The sequence below is a fragment of the Mobula birostris genome, chromosome 16 (genome assembly GCF_030028105.1).
Source record: "Mobula birostris isolate sMobBir1 chromosome 16, sMobBir1.hap1, whole genome shotgun sequence".
NCBI lineage: Eukaryota > Metazoa > Chordata > Chondrichthyes > Myliobatiformes > Myliobatidae > Mobula > Mobula birostris.
In genome coordinates this window covers 12706413-12728124 of record NC_092385.1, presented here as the reverse complement: position 1 = coordinate 12728124, position 21712 = coordinate 12706413, and the positions used below count along the sequence as shown (strand labels likewise).

General features: G+C 41.8%; 1 protein-coding gene across 7 annotated transcripts in view; it reads right to left on the bottom strand.

The window, feature by feature from the left end:
- The window catches only part of atp2b2 (ATPase plasma membrane Ca2+ transporting 2), a 933917-nt gene that overhangs the window by 731435 nt on the left and 180770 nt on the right, over nucleotides 1-21712 (bottom strand). Inside the window, exon 3 of one of the 7 annotated variants that reach the window (XM_072280310.1) lies at nucleotides 2848-2938. The exons of the other annotated variants lie outside the window; for them this stretch is intronic. The gene's annotated coding sequence lies outside the window, so the exon portion shown is untranslated. The remainder of the gene's footprint in view (nucleotides 1-2847; nucleotides 2939-21712) is intronic. 7 annotated transcript variants of the gene reach the window in all.

Below are 21712 nucleotides of genomic sequence, written 5' to 3'. Positions count from 1 at the left end.
AGGACCCTGAACTACACCTGGAGCACATTAGAGAAGATGGCCAAGGATGGACAGTTTTGGCAGGTGGAGCAGAGGTGCTTGATGAAGCGGTAAACCTTTGGCCAAAGACAGGCAGAGAAGGAGGACCTTCATCGCTGTCCTAAACACCAGAACATAACGGCCAGTAAGTAAGTTAGTTGTTTGAAAGTTAGGAACTTTATAGACAAAGATAGTTAGAAACTTTGAATTCTCATCTGAAAATAACAATTAATATTTGGCAAATTATTAACTATAATTTTATAATTTTAAAACTATAATTCAGGTAGCTAGTCCAATGCCTTAACCACTTGGGCATGTGGCCAAGTGGTTAAGGCATTGGACTAGCTACCTGAAGGTCATGAGTTCGAGCCCCAGCCGAGGGAATGTGTTGTGTCCTTGAGCAAGGCACTTAATCACACATTGCTCTGCGACGACACTGGTGCCAAGCTGTATGGGTCCTAATGCCCTTCCCTTGGACAACATTGGTGTCAGGGAGAGGGGAGACTTGCAGCATGGGCAATTGCTGGTCTTCCATACAACCTTGCCCAGGCCTGCGCCCTGGAGAATGAAGACTTTCCAGGTGCAGATCCATGGTCTCGCAAGACTAACGGATGCCTGTAACTATAAATCTGAGAAAGAAATTTTTTAATTGCTTAACTATCAAGGGATGTAGAGAAAGTGCTTAATGTATCAGCCAAGACTAACTTATTGTGATCATTCAATATTTGGATTTCTCCAATACGGAAACCATTTATCTGTATACATAGATTGTCAAAGGAGGAATACCAATTTTTTCAGTACAGGTTGAGGACCCCTTATCTAAAATGTTTGCAGCCAGAGATATTTCAGATTTTTGGGGTATTTTGGAATATTTGCATCGATATAATGAGGTACCTTGTGGATATTACCCAAGTCTAAACCTGAAATCCATTTACGTTACATATACAGCTTACATGTATACCCTGAAGGTACAAACGTCTGTAGTTTTATATAATATGTTAATAACTTTATAAAACAATAAACACTATACATTGAATCATCAGAAAACTAATCTATCACTACCTTAGCCAAACAGGTGGAGAGTCAGTGGCTGTTTGGCATAGCCATCCTGTGTGACTGGTAAGCAGTCTTTGTCTTTCATTTGTTCATCACACATATGCAGCAATATAGGACCCTGGTCAGACCCCACTTGGAGTACTGTGCTCAGTTCTGGTCGCCTCACTACAGAAGGATGTGGAAACCATAAAAAGGGTGTAGAGGAGATTTACTAGGATGTTGCCTGGATTGGGGAGCGTGCCTTATGAGAAAAGGTTGAGTGAACTTGGCTTTTTCTCCTTGGAGTGGTGGAGGATGACAGGTGACCTGATAGAGGTGTATAAGATGATGAGAGGCATTGATTGTGTGGATAATCAGAGGCTTTTTACCAGGGCTGAAATGGCTAGCACAAGAGGGCACAGTTTTAAGGTGCTTGGAAGTAGGTACAGAGGAGGTGTCAGGGGTAAGTTTTTTATGCAGAGAGTGGTGAGTGCGTGAAATGGGCTGCCGGCGACGGTGGTGGAGGTGGATATGATAGGGTCTTTTAAGACAGGAGTCCCCAACCTTTTTTGCACCGCGGACCGGTTTAATATTGACAATATTCTTGTGGACTGGCCAACCAGTGGGGGGGGGGGGGGGGGGGTGTTCAAGTAGGGTTAAACTCACCTCAACATGTCTTTTACAGTTAGGGTTGCCAACTTTCTCACTCCCAAATAAGGGACAAAAGTAGCAGTCAAATCCCGGGACATTTGTGTTTACCCCGAGAAAGACTACCATGACCATGAAGCCTTGCGCGGGCACCTGTGTGCGCATGCATGACGTGCCGATTTTTTTTTCCACAAATTGGTTTTGGCTTAATCTTTCCAACTATACTGTACATACATTATTTCTACTTTATATAGGCTGTGTATTTATCATATCATTCGTGCTTTTACTATATGTTAGTTTTATTTTAGGTTTTATGTGTTATTTGGTATGATTTGGTAGGTTATTTTTTGGGTCTGGGAACGCTCAAAAATTTTTCCCATATAAATTAATGGTAATTGCTTCTTCGCTTTATGCCATTTCGACACGAAAGGTTTCATAGGAACGCTCTACCTTAGCGGGAGAAATACGGGAGAAGGGCGGTCCCGTATGGGACAAACCAATTTAGCCCAATATACGGGATGTCCCGGCAAATACGGGACAGTTGGCAATCCTATGTTCAAGTTCAACAGTGCATGACAGGGAATGAGGAAAGGTGCAGTTGACTCATATTGTTTCCTCGCGGGCCGATAGCACATGCTTTGCGGCCCAGTACCGGTCCACGGCCCGGTGGTTGGAGACCACTGTTTTAAGAGACTCCTGGATAGGTACATGGATCTTAGAAAAATAGAGGGCTATGGGTAACCCTTGGTAATTTCTAAGGCAAGGACGTGCACCGCACAGCTTTGTGGGCCGAGAGGTCTGTATTGTGCTGTAGGCTTTCTATTTTTCTATATGTACTGATACAGCCGTTCAGTGTGTTAGATTTTCATCACCGCTGATCTTGGCAAACGAAATGAATTTCTTTGCTCCATCTTGGTCATTTTTTTTCATTTTGTTGTATCAGATCTTTGATTGTTTCATGAGCAACATACCATTCAGCAGTGCACGTTCACTCTGAAGCAGGTGAATCCGCTCTTTCAGTACATGACTGACATCGTCAGTTTCCACTTTATGCAGTGTTTTTCTATTATTCATTATCACCTTTTTATTCTGTATGTGACATCACTTCACATAACTGTCTGCAGTACGCAGAGACCTGAGCATCACCTGAGAAGCTTGTGGAATTTTCCATTTGTGACATTACGTCACCAGTTTGGAAGTATTCAGAGTTCGGAATTTCTGATAAGGGGTGCTCAATCTGCAATACACAATATGATGCAAAATTAAAAACTGGTCATCAAAAAGTCAACATTGCACCACAGGCATAATACATGCTTGAAGTATATTTCCCTTTGCAGCTTGGCTACAAATGTAAATAACTACAGGAATTCCTGGTAACGATTGCATCAAAAGGTAGATCCTTTCCTAAATACTTGTGGAAACACCTTTATAGAAAACAATCTATAAACTTTCACTAAACAAAAGTTTTTTTTTCCCCAGTTGGATTCCAAGGATAAGGGGGTATTCCACAAACAAAATATGAATAGATTGGATCTACAGGAGTATAGTATACAAACTCTGCTGTGACAACGTTTCTCTTGGATAGCTGCCTACAGTAGGGAACATAATCTCATGATAAGGGGTCAACCATATAAGATGAGGAAGTATTTCTTGTCTCAGACATTCAGAATCTTTGGAATTTTCCAAACGGCGGGTGAAGATGCCTCTCTGTCAAAGGCACTCCTTGTCTCCGTTAGCCTGAAGCAAACCTTGGACAAGGTGCAGAACCTGCTTAGTTCCCCACGTGAGTCCATGGGAGAAGGTGGTGGATGGGCGTATGAACAACTGGTGCATACACATGTCCTGGTTATGAAACGACTGACACCAGAGAGGCAATCTCTGAAGTGCATTGAAAATGGTTGGGGCCACCACCCATTTTGTAAAGACACTACCCAGAAGGAAATGGCAAACCACTTCTGTAGAACAATTTACCAAGAGCAATCATGGTCATAAGACCATGATCGCCCACAGCATATAACATGACACATAATGATGATGATGATCTCCACACCGGAGAGTTATAGAGTAACTTAATGCATTCGATGCTGAAAAATGATATATCATTTGGAGGCAAATTTTTCCACACTGAAGGCAGTGAATGTATAGAATGAGCTGCAGAGGAAGAGGTTGAGGCAGGTATAATCATATCATTCAATAGGCACTTGGATAGGTACATCAAGGAGCAAGGCTTGGAGGGATACAGGCCAAATTCAGGAATTTAGAACTAACTCAGAGGGCTAAATCATAAATCAAATCAAACTCAAGACAATTAATTCCTGTAACATGCAGACTGTAACCATGAGGAAATTAATTCATGAAATTTCTGAACCAAACGTATATCAAATGGGAAATGTTCTGCAGTACCCATTAATAGAAAATTTCTATGACTGAGTCCTTAAAAATAAATTACAAGTTTGTATAATTTATGCATTCTTTGATAACAAACGTACCTTGAACCTTTAAAAAAACATAAAAATGTAGGAACAATCAGGAGTGGAGAGTAGGCTCAGTAAACTTGTTCCATCATTCAGAACAATGATTGCTGATCTCAATACCATATATTTACTCTCACCCCTTTGCCTTTTGTGCTGAGAAATATAATGATGTTATTAAACATATTCACTTACAGTACTCTGCAAAAGTCATAGGCACAAATATGTAGCTCAGACTTTTGCACAACACTGCAGTAATTTTATACATTACATTGTACAGCTATCACAAAAAAATAAACAAATTTCATGACATACGTGAGTGATGATTAACCTGATTCTGATGTGGGTCTCTACTGTAGACTGACAGTGCGAAGGGAGCAGGGACGGAGGAATCATGTTTGGGAAAAGGGGAAGGGAAATGGGAGAGAGCAAGAAGCACCACAGAGACATTCTGTAATGATCAATACACCAATTGTTTGACTCAAATAACCTTGCCTGGTGTCTCAATGCTGGGTGTGTCTGCACATACGCCACCCCCCGCACCCTAGTACTCCTTCCCTGTCACACTCCAACCATGGAACTGCGCGCCCGCTGGATTTACAAACTTGCTCTCTGCTCCATGTTGACAAATACAGTACTCTACAAAACTCTTAGGCATCCTACCTATATATGTGCCTAAGACTTTTGCACAGAACTGTACCTGGGTCTTTATGTGGTATAAAGAATTCCACTACCTTTTATATGAAGGAAATCTTTCCTCACCTCCCCTGTTTGCTGGGAGCTGTGAAACTTGATCCTCAGTCCAACATACGGTATCATTTGTCTTATTAATTGTTTAGTGTACATTCACGTTTTCACAAACACCCTGGATCCAGTCACACATTAACATTTCCCAATCTGTCACCAGTGGATCACTCAAATTTGTCCATGTTACACTGCATCTGACCACAACTTCCCTACCCACTCAACTTCTATCAGTTGGCTTCTTTGTATTCCTCACAAGTCACTTCTTGACTCCAGCAAACATATTAATATTTTATTCAATGCCCTCCTTGAAATTATTAACATATATTTTTTTCCTTTATTTGGAGGAAAAATGGTAAGAGGCCCTTCCGGCCTACGAACCCGCAGCACTCAATTATGCTCATGTGACCAATTACTTACCTGTACATCTTTGAATATGGGAGGAAACTAGAGGACCCAAGAGAAGGCCATGCAGCCATGGGGAGAATGTACAAACTCCTTACAGACAACAACAAAAATTGAATCCAGGTTGCTGGCACTGCAGTAGGGATATGCTAATCGCAATGCTACTTTGTCACCCCAATATTCTAAATCATTGGGCCTCAAGCATCACTTCCTGCGGAACCCACCAATTATCATCTCGTCATCAGCATCATCATGTGCCGTGTTGTATAACATAGGAGATCTTGACCATGACTGTTCTTAGCAAAATTTTCTACAGAAGTGATGCTATCACCTAGTACCTTAAAGAAAAGATCCATTAATTCCTACTCTGTGTTTCCTGTCAGAATTCAAACTTCATACTACTTCAATAGTTCACCTTTTTGATTAGGTCAATTGAGCATTACTGATCAATTCATGTATCTATACAGCAAAAATGATGAAACTATGTACAGGGAGGAGGTCAAACATCTAGAGAGCTGGTGCAGGGATAACAACTTGATGCTTAACGTCACCAAAACCAAGGAGATGATCGTTGATTTCAGACGGTCTCACTCAGCCTGAGCACACACCCCTCAGCATCAGCGGCTCCACAGTGGAAAGAGTGGAAAATATCAAGTTCCTTGGGGTGCAGATCTCGGTCAATCTCATCTGGTCCAGGAACACCACTGGGATTGTGAAACGGGTCCAGCAGAGATTGCACTTTCTGAGGAAGCTTAAACAAGCATCACTCCCCACTAACATCTTAACTACATTCTACAGAGGCGTGGTTGAGAGTGTGCTGACCTTTTGCATCACAACCTGGTACTCCAGCTGCAGTGCTGTCCGCAAAAAAGCCTTGCAGAGGGTGGTTAGGGGAGCAGAGAAGGTTATTGGGGTCTCCCTACCTTCTGTCCAAGACCTCTTTCAGAGTCGATGCCTCCAGAAGACATGGTACATCATAAAAGACCCCTCACATCCTCTCCATGAACTGTTTGTTCTTCTGCCATCAGGCAAATGTTACAAGAGCATCAAAACTAAAACCACAAGGCTACTAAACAGCTTCCTCCCACAGGCAGTCAGACTGCTAAATAGCTGCTCTACCTGACTCTGCTTTGGACACTTTTAACTTGCACTGGACACTTATAACTGATTTTAACTGACATGTGGCTGTTGTGTTTTACTATTTATTGTTATGTTTATTATTTAGTGTGGCATTTGTTATGTTATGATTGCACTGCTCCTGAGGAACGCTATCTCATTCTGCCCTGCAGAGCTGATGTACGGTTAGAATGACAATAAAGTTTTTTTTTGAATCTTTGAATCTTGAATGTAATGAATCATTGAAGTGAACAAGAATGCTTATTCAACCTATATATACAAGATTGCTCAAATACTACTTAAGTATTAAATACACAACAGAAAGAGATTCTATATATGATGGAAATTTCAAGCAACACACAAAATGCTGCAGGAATTCATCAAGTCAGGCAGCATCTGTGGAAGGGAATATATAGCTGACATTTCAGTCCCAAGACCCATCAACAGAGCCAGTAAAAGTACTTTATTGATGGTTTTATGTGCCAAACATTGAATCATCTATCTTTTCCTAAGAAATGGACACTTGTGATTGCTACACACTATAAATGCATAAAAATTTTATTCAAGCAAGCCAAAATAGGAATATTGTTTTTCATTTCTCAGATTGTTCATGCCCATTTCTGTTGTTGCTGTAGCTTAGTACGCTGGTTAAAACTAAAGGTAAAATATATAATTGTACCAGGCTGTGAATATTAGCACCCTACTAAATTAAAAGCCTCCACTTACGCTAAACTGACACACACAAACTATGCTTATTTATTAGGTACCACTTAATCCTGATCATTTAAACATGTGTCAACCAGGCAACATGCAGTGGCTCCAAGAAATGAAATCACTCAGAATTTTGACATCAAATTTATTTAAAAAATCAAATATTTGTGAGGAACTTTGTTTTCAGTCTCATTGAAATATGATTGGTAGAACAGCAAATACTGAACTACCAGAGATAAACATTTGAAGAAATCTGGGTTTTAAAAAAATGTGGCGATTTCAGAATCAGAATTATTGCCAGTGTGTGAAACAAACCAGAATTGATTGTGGTTCGGTGCCAAGCATAAAACACAGGACAATAACATAACAGACAACACAATAGCAACCAAAAGTTTACAAGACAACAGCTCTGTCATGAGCAATCAACAATTAGCAGAATGGTCACATGCGCAAATGTCAATAATCAAACTTAAATAAATTTCAACAAATGAACAGACTCCATAATTATCAACAAATCAAGGGGAGCAGGAAAGACCATTGAACAGATGTTGTGCAGGAACAGTTAGGGTATTACACCTTAAATCAAATCATATTTAATTATGATTCAAACCTTACATGGATACAGTTGAATGAGACAGCATTCCTCTGGGGCCAACATGCATAACATACATTCAAAATAGCAAGACAAAGTAAACACACATTGTAACTCGGAAAACACATGTATAGTCCAAGATTCTAAGTTACATGCAAATTGGTGGTACGACACCTGGCAATCCAGCCTGTTATTCCATCAGTTGAACACTGGAGGGCAGCACCAATGGGAGAGGCCAGTCTCCAAATGTGCATGGACACCACGCTACACTGCCTTCGGTGTCTCCGCACCTGTACTGCAGCAGCAGATAAACCTGCAGCTTCAGGCCTGGTCCTTGCTGCAACCTAGGCCATGCTGCTGCCTTGTCACCTATCTCACAATCAAACAAGGGAAACAGGCCTACGGCATTTTACAACAACTGAATGAGTTTTGTTGAAAAACTGGATAGCTACAGGAAAGAAGCTTCAGAGATGATGCGTAGGCCTGGTGGTGATAGACTTATAATGCCTCCCTGATTATCCAATATCATAAATCCAAAAATGATTCAACATCAGACATTATCATTAATTCAGCTGTTTCATATAATCAAATTCTTACTAACAAGTGATTTCATTACATCAGGGTCTTCGTCTGAACTACAATACTCAAAATTAAAAAGCTAATTTAAAGATTTCCTAAAGTCAAAGTTTGCAAGAAGTTTGTCAAAACTGATCAGCCATTCAAATAATAATTCTTAAAAAAATGTGGAAGTATCATTGAATATCATCAACACAAAATTGGCTCTCCACATTTTTGTAAAAGCCCATTGACTTCAAGTGTGTACCTTTGGTAGTTTAGCATACAACATGTTTGAAACTGAATAATTTTTGATGATAGAAATCATTTCAGGAAAAAAATGTTTGGTTGAAATTAGTTTTATAAAACTGTGATTCTTACAATCATTGACCTTAGGAAATCTTTAAATCAGATTTCAAAAGTCAAATATGAATTTAGATACATTCCGAAGCACGACACGCAAAATGCTGTAGGAACTCAACAGGCATCTATGGAAAGGAGCAAACAGTCAACATTTTGGGCTGAGACCCTTTATCAGGACTGGAAAGAAAGAGGAGAAGTCAGACGAAGAAGGTGGAGGGAGGGGAGGAAGTAGTACAAGGGGACAGGTGATAGATAAAGCTGAGAGGGGGGTGGTGAAGTAAGGAGCTAGGAAATTGATAGGTGAAAGAGATAAAGGGCTAGAGGAGTAGAAATCTGATAGGAGATGATAAAAGACCATAGAAAGGGAAGGGTGAGATAATGCTCAGGTGAGGAGAAAAGGTGAGAGAGGGAACAGGAATGGGGAATGGTGAAGAAGAGGGGGGCAATTACTGGAGGTTTGAGAAATCAATATTCATGCTATTAGAACGTAGAACATAGAAATTTATAGCACATTACAGGCCCTTCAGCCCACAATGTTGTGCCAACCATGTAACCTTCTCTAGAGACTGCCTAGAACTTCTCTAGCGCATAGCCCTCTATTTTTCTAAGCTCCATGTACCTATCTAAGAGGCTCTTAAAAGACTCTATTGTATCCACATACACCACTACCACCAGCAGTGCATTTCATGCACCCACCACTCTCTGTGTGAAAAACTTACCCTGACATCCCCTCGGTACCTATTTCCAAGCACCTTAAAATTATGCCCCCTCGTGTTAGCCATTTCAGTCTGGGAAAAAGTCTCTGGCTATCCACACGATCAATGCTCCTTATCATCTTATATACATCTATCAGGTCACCTCTCATCCTCCGTCGCTCCAAGGAGAAAAGGCCAAGTACACTCAACCTATTCTCATAAGGTACGCCTTCCAATCCAGGCAATATCCTTATAAGTCTCCTCTGCACTCTCTCTATAGAATCCTTCCTGTAGTGAGATGACCAGAACTGAACACAGTACTCCAAGTGGGGTCTGACCAAGGTCTTACATAGCTGTAACATTGCCTAACTACTCTTGAACTCAGTCCCACGGTTGATGAATGCCAACACACCATATGCCTTCTTAACAACACTATCAACCTGCGCGGACCCCAAGATCTCTCAGATCCTCCACACTGCCAAGAGTCTTACCATTTATATTAAATTTTGTCTTCAAGTTGGACCTACCAAAATGAACCACTTCACACTTATCTGGGTTGAAGTCCATCTGCCACTTCTCAGCCCTATTCTGCATCCTTTCGATGTCCTATTAGGTTAAAGCTACCCAGATGGAATATAAGGTGTTGCTCCTCCAACCTGAATGTGGCCTCACCACGGCTTTAGAAGAGGCCAAGAACTGGCAGATTGTGTCTCTTCCTGTGTTTAGAATTGATTTTCAATCAACTTATTCAATACTTTTTTTATTTTTGAGTGTTTAAATTCAGACAAGGGCCTTGATGTAATGAGACCACTTGTTAGAAAGAATTTGATGATATGATACATTTGAATTAACAAGCACCTTTGATGCTGAACCATTTGGAATTATGATTTATAATATTGGATGATATCTCCACATTTTTGTAAACCTCCATTCTTTCAAATGTTTATCTCTAGTAGTTCACATTTTGTTACTCTAACAATCATAAGATCATAAGACCATAGGACATCGGAGCAGAATTAAGCCACTTGCCCATCGAGTCTGCTCTGCCATTCCATTATGGCTGAAATATTATGCCTCTCAATGCCATTCTCCAGCCTTCTCCTCGTAACCTATCAACCTTTGCTTAACAATACTCAGTGATCTGGCTTCCACAGCTGTCTGTGGCAATGAAGATCCACCACCCTCTGGCTAAAGAAATTTTTCCTCATCTCTTTTCTAAATGAGCGTTCTTCATTTCTGAGGTTGTGCTCTTTGGTCCTAGACTATCCTACAAGAGGAAATATCCTTTCCATATCTGCTCTATCTAAGCCTTTCAATATTTGATAGGTTTCAATGAGGTAGCTCCTCATTCTTCTAAACTCGGGTGATTACCGGCCCAGAGCCATCAAACGTTCCTCATATATTAACCCTTTCATTTCTGAGATTGTTCTCATGAATCTCCACTGAACCCTCTCAAATGCCAGCACATCTTTTATTAGACAAAAGGCCCAAAACGGCTCACAATATCACAAATGTGATCTGACCAATGCCTGATAAAGCTTCAGCATTACATCTTTACTTTTGTATTCTTGTTCTCCCAAAATGAGTGCTAATATTGCATTTGCCTTCCATACCACTGACTCAAGCTGCAAGTTAGCTTTTTAGAGAAATCTGCACAAGTACTCCCAGGTCCCTTTGCACTCTAATGTTTGAACTTTCTCCCCATTTAGAAAATAGTACATGCCTTTATTCCTTCCAGTAAAGTGCAATACTATGCACTTCCCAACACTGTATTCCATCTGCCATTTCTTGGCCCATTACCCCAATCTGTTTAAGTCCTTCTGTAGATACCCTACTTCCTCAGTATTACCTGCCCCCTTCGCCTATCCTCATATCAACCAAAGACTTGGCCACAAAGCCATCTCAGTGGGGAAACTGTCCTCGCTGGGTCTCAACACCTCCCTCTGCAACTGGATACCGGACTTCTTTACAATAAGGCCATAGTCAGTCCATGTAAGCAGCTACGTCTCTAGTCCCATTACACTGAGCAATAGCGCTCCCCAGGGCTGTGTGCTCAGCCCGCCGCTGTCCACACTGCTGACGCATGACTGTGTCGCAGGATCCAGCTCAAACCGTGTCACCAGGTTTGCGGATGACACAACAGTGGTTGGCCTCATCAAGAACGATGACGAGACGGAGTATAGAGAGGAAGTGGAGCGGCTGGTGGACTGGTGTGAGAAGAATAGCCTAAGCCTGAACATGGAGAAGACAAAGGAAATCATTGTGGACTTCAGGAAGTGCAAACAAACCATCCCCCTCTGCGAATACATGGCTCATCCACAAAGAGAGTTAAGTGCATCAAGTTCCTGGGAGTTCTCACCACAGATGACTTCATCTCTTTCCTTAGTATCACCCCCCCTGACCAAGAAGGCACAGCAGAGACTCCACTTCTTAAGAAGATTGGAGTAAGCAAGGCTTCCACCCCCATCTTAACTTTCACAGGAGCACCATGCAGAGCATCTTGACAAGTTGCATCTCCACCTGGTATGGGAGCAGTCGAGCATCGGACCTGAAGTCCCTACAAAGCACTGTGAGAACAGCTGAGAAGATCATAGGGGTCTCCCTACCATTCCTCGGCAACATTTATAGGAGCGCTGCATACGCAGGGCCCTTAGTATTATTCAGGATCCTACCCATCCATCCAACATCCTCTTTGACTTTCAACCATCAGGCAGGAGACTAGAATGCATAAAAACAACAAGGGTCACAATAAGAAACAGTTTCTTCCCCCAGGCCATTAGGCTTCTGAACTCCTGGCCACATTATATTTAAAATGTCCCTGGTTAATCTGTTCCATATCTTACAATTTTTAATATTAATATAATTTAGTTTATTATTTATGTGTGATTCAACTGTAGGTTTTATCTTTACCTTCATAAGTTATTGAGTGTTACGTGTTTTACACCCTGGTTCAAAGAAACATTGTCTCGTTTCTATATATATTATATGATTATATACATTATATACATGTATGTAGTTAAATGACAATAAACATGACTTGTCTTGAGTTGAATTCCTTCATCCAAATCATTGACAAATAATGTGAAAAGAAGTGGTCCCAACACCAACCCCTGCAGATCACCACTAATCACCGGCAGCCAAAGAGAAAAGACCCCTTTATTCCCATTCTTTGTCACCTATCAGTCAGCCAATCTTCTATCCATGCTAATACCTTTCCTGTAAGAGCATGGGCCTTTACCTTGTTAAGCAGTCTCATGTGTAGCACCTTGTCAAAGGCCTTCTGAAAATCCAAATAAGCATCATCCACGGACTCTCCTTCCTCTGTTCTGCCAGCTATTTCCTCAAAGAAATCCCACAGAGTTCTTAGGCAAGATTTGACTTATTTTATCATAAAGTCATTGAAAAATACAGCACAGATACAGGCCCTTAGGTCTATCTGGTCTGTGAGGAGCCATTTAAACAGTCTACTCCCATCAACCTGCATTGGGATCATGTGCTTCCAAGTACCCCAAAACCTCATCCTGAATAATTGACTCCAACGTTTTTCCAACAACTGAAGTCAGACTAACTGGCCTATAATTTCTTCTCTTCTGCCTCCCTCCGTTCTTAAAGAGTGGGGTGACATTTGCAATTTTCCAGTGCTCCAGAATCACTCCAAAATCCCTCCAGGATCCCATGATTCTTGAAAGATCATTACTAATGCCTCCACAATCTCTTCACCTACCTCTTTCAGAAATGTGAGGTGTAGTCCATCAGGTCCAGGTGACTTATATATCCTTAGATATTTTAGCTTCACAAGCACCTTCTCCTAGTAATAGCAACGATGCTCACTTTTACCCCAACACTCTCGCATTTCTAACATTCTGCTAGTGTCTTCCAGGGTGAAGACTGATGCAAAGTACTTATTATGTTCATCCACCATTTCTGTATTCCCCCATTACTATCCCCCAAAGTCATTTTCCAGCGGTCCAGTATCCATTCTCTTCTCTTTTTTACTCTTTACTCTTTAAGCTGTATATCTGAGAAAAACTTTTTGTATATCTTCTTTTATATTGTTGGCAAGCTTAACTGCACGTTTCATGTTTTTTCTCTTTATGGCTTCTTTTTAGTTCCCTTCTGTTTGTTTTTAAAAGCTTCCTAATCCTTGGACTTCCCACTAATTTTTGCTATATTATATGCACTCTCTGTGGGGGTAGAAGGGTGGGTTGGCAAGTTTGCAGACGACATAAAGGTTGGTGGTGTTGTAGATGGCGTAGAGGATTGTTGAAGATTGCAGAGAGACATTGATAGGATGCAGAATTGGGCTGAGAAGTGGCAGATGGAGTTCAACCCGGAGAAGTGTGAGGAGGTACACTTTGGAAGGACAAACTCCAAGGCAGAGTACAAAGTAAATGGCAGGATACTTGGTAGTGTAGAGGAGCACAGGTACATGTCCACAGATCCCTGAAAGTTGCCTCACAGGTAGATAGGGTAGTTAAGAAAGCTGATAGGGTGTTAGCTTTCATAAGTCGAGGGATAGAGTTTAAGAGTCGCGAGGTAATGATGCAGCTCTATAAAACTCTGGTTAGGCCACACCTGGAGTACTGTGTCCAGTTCTGGTTGCCTCACTATAGGAAGGATGTGGAAGCATTGGAAAGGGTACAGAGAAGATTTACCAGGATGCTGCCTGTTTAGAGAGTATGAATTATGATCAGAGATTAAGGGAGCTAGGGCTTTACACTTTGGAGAGGAGGAGGATGAGAGGAGACATGATAGAGGTGTACAAGACAATAAGAGGAATAGATAGAGTGGATAGCCAGCACCTCTTCCCCAGGGCACCACTGCTCAATACAAGAGGACATGGACATGGCTTTAAGGTAAGGGGTGGGAAGTTCAAGGGGGATATTAGAGGAAGGTTTTTTACTCAGAGAGTGGTTGGTGTGTGGAATGCACTGCCTGAGTCAGTGGTGGAGGCAGATACACTAGTGAAATTTAAGAGACTACTAGACAGGTATATGGAGGAATTTAAGGTGGGGGGGGGTTATATGGGAGGCAGGGTTTGAGGGTCAGCACAACATTGTGGGCCAAAGGGCCTGTAATGTGCTGTACTATACTGTGTTCTATGTTCTATTGATCTTATGCTATGTTTGACTTTAATTGTCAGCCACGGTTGCTTCATCCTCCCTTTAGAATACTTCTTCATCTTTGGTATGTATCTTTCTTGCACCTTCTGAATTTCCCCAAGAAACACCAGCCATTGCTGGTCTGTCATCATCCCTGCCAGCATCCCCTTCAAATCAACTTTGACCAGCTCCTCTCTCATGCCCCCGTAATTCCCAATACTGATACATCTGATTTTAGCTTCTCCTTCTCAAACTGCAGGGTGAATTCTATCATATTGTGATCACTATATCCTAAGGTTTCCATTACCTTAAGTTCCCCAAGATATATCCCAATCCAGTATTGCCATTTCTGGAGTACAGCCATCTCATAGGCATTTTAGAAATTCCTTCTCTTGAGATCCAGCACCAACCTAATTTTCCCAATCTAGCTGTATATTGAAATCCTGCATTCCTATTGTAACATTTCCTTTTTACATGCCCTTTCTATCGCCTATTGTAATTTGCAGCACACATCCAGGCTACTGTTCAGAGGCCTGTGTCAGGGTCATTTTACCCTTGCAGTTTCTTAACTCAACCCACAAGGATTCTACATCTTCCAAACCTATGTCACCTCTAAGGATTTAATTTCATTTTTTTTCACCAACAGAGCAATCCCACCCTCTCTGCCTACCAGCCTGTACTTTGGATACAAGGTGTACCCAATGTGTATGCCTGTCTTTTTGTCGGCTTTATACGGAACAATCCACGTTCCAAGCCTATACTGGTATCTGTCCCCCACTTTTCCTTCGCTACATCGACGACTGCATTGGCACTGCTGCCTGCATGCATGCTGAGCTCGTTGACTTCATTAACTTTGCCTCCAACTTTCACCCTGCCCTCAAGTTTACCTGCTCCATTTCCAACACCTCCATCCCCTTTCTTGATCTTTCTGTCACTATCTCTGAAGACAGCTTATCTACTGACGTCTACTATAAGCCTACAGTCTCTCACAGCTACCTGGACTATTCCTCTTCCCACCCTGTCTCTTGCAAAAATGCCATCCCCTTCTCGCAATTCCTCCATCTCCGCTGCATCTGCTCTCAGGATGAGGCTTTTCATTCCAGGACGAAGGAGATGTCCTCCTTTTTTAGACAAAGGGGCTTCCCTTCCTCCACCATCAACTCTGCTCTCAAACTCATCTCTCCCATTTCACGCACATCTGCTCTCACCCCATCCCCCCACCACCCCACTAGGAATAGTGTTCCCCTTGTCCTCACCTACCACCCCACCAGCCTTCGGGTCCAACATATAACCAACATATAATTCTCTGTAACTTCCGCCACCTCCAACTGGATCCCACCACTGAGCACATCTTTCCCTCCCCTCTGTTTCTGCTTTCCGCAGGGATCACTCCCTACGTGACTCCCTTGTCCATTCGTCCTCCCCATCCCTTCCCACCGATCTCCCTCCCGGCACTTATTCATGTAAGCGGAACAAGTGCTACACGTACCCTTACACTTCCTCCCTCACCACCATCAGGGCCCCAGACAGTCCTTCCATGTGAGGCAACACTTCACCCGAGAGTCGGCTGGGGTGATATACTGCGTTCAGTGCTCCCGATGCGGCTGTCTATATATTGGCGAGACCCGACCCAACGCAGACTGGGAGACCGTTTCACTGAACACTTACACTCTGTCTGCCAGAGAAAGCAGGATCTCCCAGTAGCCACACATTTTAATTCCACGTCCCATTCTCATTCTGATATGTCTATCCATGGCCTCCTCTACTGTCAAGATGAAGCCACACTCATGTTGGAGGAACAACACCTTATATTCCATCAGGGTAGCCTCCAACCTGATGGCATGAACGTTGACTTCCCTAACTTCTGTTAATGCCCCACCTCCCCCTCATACCCCATCCGTTATTTATTTATTTTTCTTTTCCCTTTTTTTTCTCCCTCTGTCCCTCTCACCATAACTCCTTGCCCATCCTCTGGGCTCCCCCCCTCACTTCTCCCTAGGCCTCCCATCCCATCATCCTCTCCCTTCTCCAGCCTCGTATCCCTTTTGCCAATCAACTGTCCAGCTCTTGGCTCCATCCCTCCCCCTCCTGTCTTCTCCTATCATTTCGATCTCCCCCTCACCCTCCCACTTTCAAATCTCTTACTATCTCTTCTTTCAGTTAGTCCTGACGAAGGGTCTCGGCCTGAAACGTCCACTGTACCTCTTCCTATAGATGCTGCCTCGCCTGCTGCATTCACCAGCATTTTTTGTGTGTGTTGCTTGAATTTCCAGCATCTGCAGATTTCCTCCTGTTTGTATCCTTGGATGTTAGGCTCCTAACTCTGATCTTCTTTCAGTAACTTCAACTCATCCCACTGACTTCAATTTTGCCCTATCATCTGCCTTTCCTTCCTCAGAGTTTCACTACACACTACATCCAGTTGTATACCAATTGCCCCATCCTCAGCCCTATAATTCCAGCTCTTATCCCCCTGCCAAATTAGTTAAACCCTTCCCTATAGCACTAGCAAACCTGCACGCAAAAATATTGGGTTCATGTTCATGCGGTTCATCTGTAACCAATCCTTTGATGTACAGGTCACACCTTTCCCAGAAGAGATCTCAATGATACAGAAAACTGATACTTTGTCCCCTGCTCCAATTCCTCAGCCAGATATTCATCTGCCACATCATCCTATTCTTATCCTTATTGGCACATGGCATAGGCAGCAATCTGGATATTACTCCCCTGGAGATCCTGCTTTTCAGCTTTCTAGCTAATTCCAAGTGTTCAGAAGTTCTTGGACAGGTTGATGGAGAGCAGTGAGCACAGGAGATATTTTTTGTGTAAAGGCATCATAAGGATTCTCCAGGACTATTAGATAGTTGGGGCAGAAGATTTCTGGTTATGGGTCTAAGTTCCTTGGTGTAAACATCAGCCACAATTTGTCCTGGTCCAAATGTATAGATGTATAGGCAAGAAAGCACACCAGCACCACTGAAGAAGTCTAAGGAATTTTGGCTTGTTTCTGATGACCTCATCAATTTATGCATGAATTAAGTGCACAAAATGAACCTCGGCAGCTAACAACAATGGGGTCACAAGGCTTGCCTGACAGATGAATTGCCCAATTATCCTGATCTTGTCTGGGGATTACATCATCATGATATCATAAGCCTCTGATTAATTGAGAATTTAACACTGCCGGCATCAGAGAGAAATGTACTTCGGACCTAAAAAGATGTGTGTCATTAATATTTTTTTAAAAGCACAGTCTTCTGTTGAATAAGTACCCTAACTGGATGTAGCACATATTTGATTAAATCAGGAGGATTTTGTTGAAGTCCTGGGTCTTGAGCAAGGTTTAACCAATGCGGTTTGTGTACTTGACTCTGGTTGTTCACATTGATGTGATGTGTTTCCAGTTTCCTGTCACTCATTTTTTGTTGCTATTTTATATGATTTATATTCCTTGTATTTTGCTCAGTTTTTTTCCTCTTTTTTTGCTGTTTGCACTATTTGTTTTGTTTTTGCACACTGGAGGGGGTTGATATTTTTCTTTGAATAGGTTTCAGGGTTTTCTGTTTCGTGGCCGTCTGTGGGAAGATGAATCTCAGGGTTATATACTGCATACATACTTTGATAATAAATGTACTTTGAATCTAAAAAAAAAATGAAATCTAAAGAAGCAATATCCTCAAAGAAAGAGCTTCTTTCCCATTCTCAGAAGTTGTGATCATCATTGCTGGAGGTTTGACCTCTATGGACTTGGGAGCCTGGAGGTGATTTCCAGTTTTGCAATTTACACAAAACTTGGAGGTACAGTGAATTTTGGAGAGATGTTGATAAGTTAATGCTGAAAAATGCAAAATCTTTTGGGTAGGAAAATTGAGAAGATGCAATAAATCCCTGAGGGCACAATTATAAAAGGGGTGTAAAAGCACAGAGATCTGGTGGAAAAAGAGCATAATTTATTCAAATGGTCAGGCTGGATGAGAACATGGTTAAAAAAAAAGCATTAGGCATCCAGGTTTCTGATTAAGCCTTAACAAGACATTGTTTCAGCTACAAGTTGAGTATCATTCCCACTCTGGGTGCCACTGATTAAGAAATATGTTAGAGCCTTAAAGAGGGTGCAGAAGAGAATCAATGCAATCATTCCAGGGAGGAGACAACTGTGGGAATGGACTGGAGAAGCTCGGTTGCTCTCTGTGGAACAGAAGAGGTCGTGCAGAGATCTGAAAGAGACATTTGAAATCATGTAGGGTATAGCCCAGGGGTTCCCAACTTGAGGTCGATAGACCTCTTGGTTAAAGATAAAGCTTCATGGCAAAATAAAAGTTGGGAACGCCTGGCATGAACAGAAGATGGATATAAACTCTTCCCCATTGGCAGTCAGGTCAAGAACCAGAAAACAGGGTAAAGATAATTGGCAAAAAATAATTAAAGGTGAGACAAAAACATTTACTCTGTGGTGAGCAGCCACTGCACGGTATACCAGAGATAGGTATGGAGAAAAAATGTGATTGCAGCGATCACGATGGAATTAGAGCAATATTTCAATGGGAAGAATTTGCAGGAGAGGATGGGGTAATGGGTTCAGGTGGACTGCACTTGCAAGCAGCAGTTGCGGACTTGAGGGGCTGAAAGATTTCACTATTGTGACCATTCTGTGATTAGCAAGCCCCTGAGTGCTTGTAAAGCTCATAAGGTTTGACTTTAGCAACCAACTTGTACAGCTGACACAGAAGAGTAATACTCCAGTATTTTTATATAATTTGTCCCTATTATAATATGCAAATAAATTCATGTTTTGGAACACTGGGTAGGATAATTGTTTGTTTTGACTACTCTCTCCGATTCAGTTGACTTGTATATCCCTTTGCTGTTGAACTGGTTGTCTTTATGGATAGTAACATTATCAGACATAAACTTCTGTGCAGCAGCATGTCTAGTGAAACTGGCACAGAAGTATTGAATATTCTGACCACTATCTGACTTAGTAGCAATGGTCACACACTGGTTTACAAAGCAGGCACATCTTGACCTTCAGTCTCTCTCTGTCTTCATATTGTACCAGGATGTGTGAAGGATATTCACTTTCTAGGGCCTGGGATACTTATTGCTGACCTCAGCTTTCTATCACATTAGCATGACCTTTCCAAAGGGTCAAAGCTGTTTATGACAAAGCTAAACTTTTAAAGCAATATTCCTTGCTCAGCTTCTCATTGCAAACACAGACCAGTCTTCAGTTTTTAATGTAAATTACAAGCAGTAATCAGTCTAAAGTTAAAAAGGCAGCTTTGCAAACAAACAGTGCTGGTGGAGTTGTCTGCAACATTGTGAACAAGTTCAAGGAAGCCTACAAACCAGACTTACTTTATCAAATCACACATCAAACATAGTAACAGGTGTATGTGATGAATAAATAGCTGGGGTATTTGTGAAATAACATTTCACTTAAACTTCTTCCAATTTAGTGCATTACATTTAATTCTTATAGTGGTCTTCTCTATACTGTATTGCAGAAATCCTCTGTTCAGTTCACATCTCTCTGGGCTCCCAGCTGCCTCTTTAGTACATGACCTAATTCTATCCTGACCTCGCTGCTTTTTGCCCTTTACACATTCCAACAAGCCCAACGTAAGTTGGTTCACAAATCCAATACTTTGGTTGTATCTCTTTCCAGAGGCTGTAAGACCTGCTGAGTCTCTGCAGCGTTTTCTGGTTTAGTTTCAGATCTCCAGCATCTGTATTAATCTTTATTTTTACAGCATGTTATCTCCTGTCCAGACATGTTATATACCTTGGGACTTCCTCCTTGGTCCCCTCCTACTTCTCTTTCTCCTATGGTCTACTCTCTTCTTCTATGAATTTCCTTCTTCTCGAGCCCTTGACCTTTCCCACCCACCTGGCCTCACCTGTCACCTTCCATATATCCTTCTTCCCCTCCCCGCCACCTTTTTAATTCTGGTGTTTTTCCCCTTCCTCCATCCTGAAGAAGGGTCTTAGCCCGAATCGTCAACTGTTTATTTATTTCCATAGCAGCCTGAACTGCTGAGCTCTTTTCACTTTTTGTGTGTCTTGTTCAGGTCTCAATGTTGACTTTAAACCGGACTTTCTAATTCTATATCGGAACAGCCAGCTCAGGTGAAAGTTTGCCAGAATGTGTCATTAACAGGAGAAAATCTGCAGATGCTGGAAATACAAGAAACAGCCACAAAATGCTGGAGGAACTCAGCAGGTCAGGCAGCACCTGTGGAAAAAAAAGTACAGTCGATGTTTCGGGCCGAGACCCTTCATTAGGACTGGAGAAAAAAGATGAGGAGTCAGCACAAGAAGGTGAGGGGAAGGGAGGGGAGGTAAAAACAAAAGGTGATAGGTGAAACCAGGAGTGGGAGAGAGGTGAAGTAAAGAGCTGGGAAGTTGATTGGTGAATAGGGTACAGGGCTGGTGAGGGGGAAATCTGATAGAAGAGTATTTCCAGACTGCAGAGTATTTCCAAGTCTTTTCTTTCAAGTTTAAAGTTCAATGTAAATTTATTTTCAAAGTACATGTATGTCACCATATACAACCCTAAGATTCATCTTGTTTAGGGCATACTGAATAAATAGAACCATAATAAAATCAATGAAAGGCTACACCAAAAGGACAGAAAACCAGTGTGGAAATACAGAATGAGAAAAAAACTAAATAATTAATAATAAATAAACAAACAAACAATAAATATCAAGAACATGAGATGAAGGGTCCTTGAAAGTGAGTCAATAGGTTGTGGGAACCAGTTCAGTGATGGTGTGACTGAAGTTATCCCCTCTGGTCGAGGAGCCTTATGGTTGAGGGGTAATAACTGTTCTTTCCACGATTTGCAATTGAAGTGCTTTGTACCTCACAGTTCCAGAAATTTGTTTTCTTTCTGTTCTCATTCATCTTCTATTTATATCTTGTGCATCCAGATCATCTGCAATTAACAAGCCATCTTTGCATTCTCTCATTTGGCACCACCACCACTTGTGTCATTCAGTTCCTTTCGCCTCCACCCTATCACAGACATTCAATGTTCTCTCAACCCCCCCATCCTTCACACATCTCTCCAACTTAAAATCTGCTGGGTTTCCAACTTTTTATAGTTCTGATGAAAGATCGGTGAACTGAAACAAAAGAGGAAGAGGCCAAGGAGACCATTATAGTGCGTGTGAGCCATGCAAAATGTAATGCTACCAATAATGAAAACACTGAAGAATTTTGTCAGAAAAATTATCTGAAATCAAATAA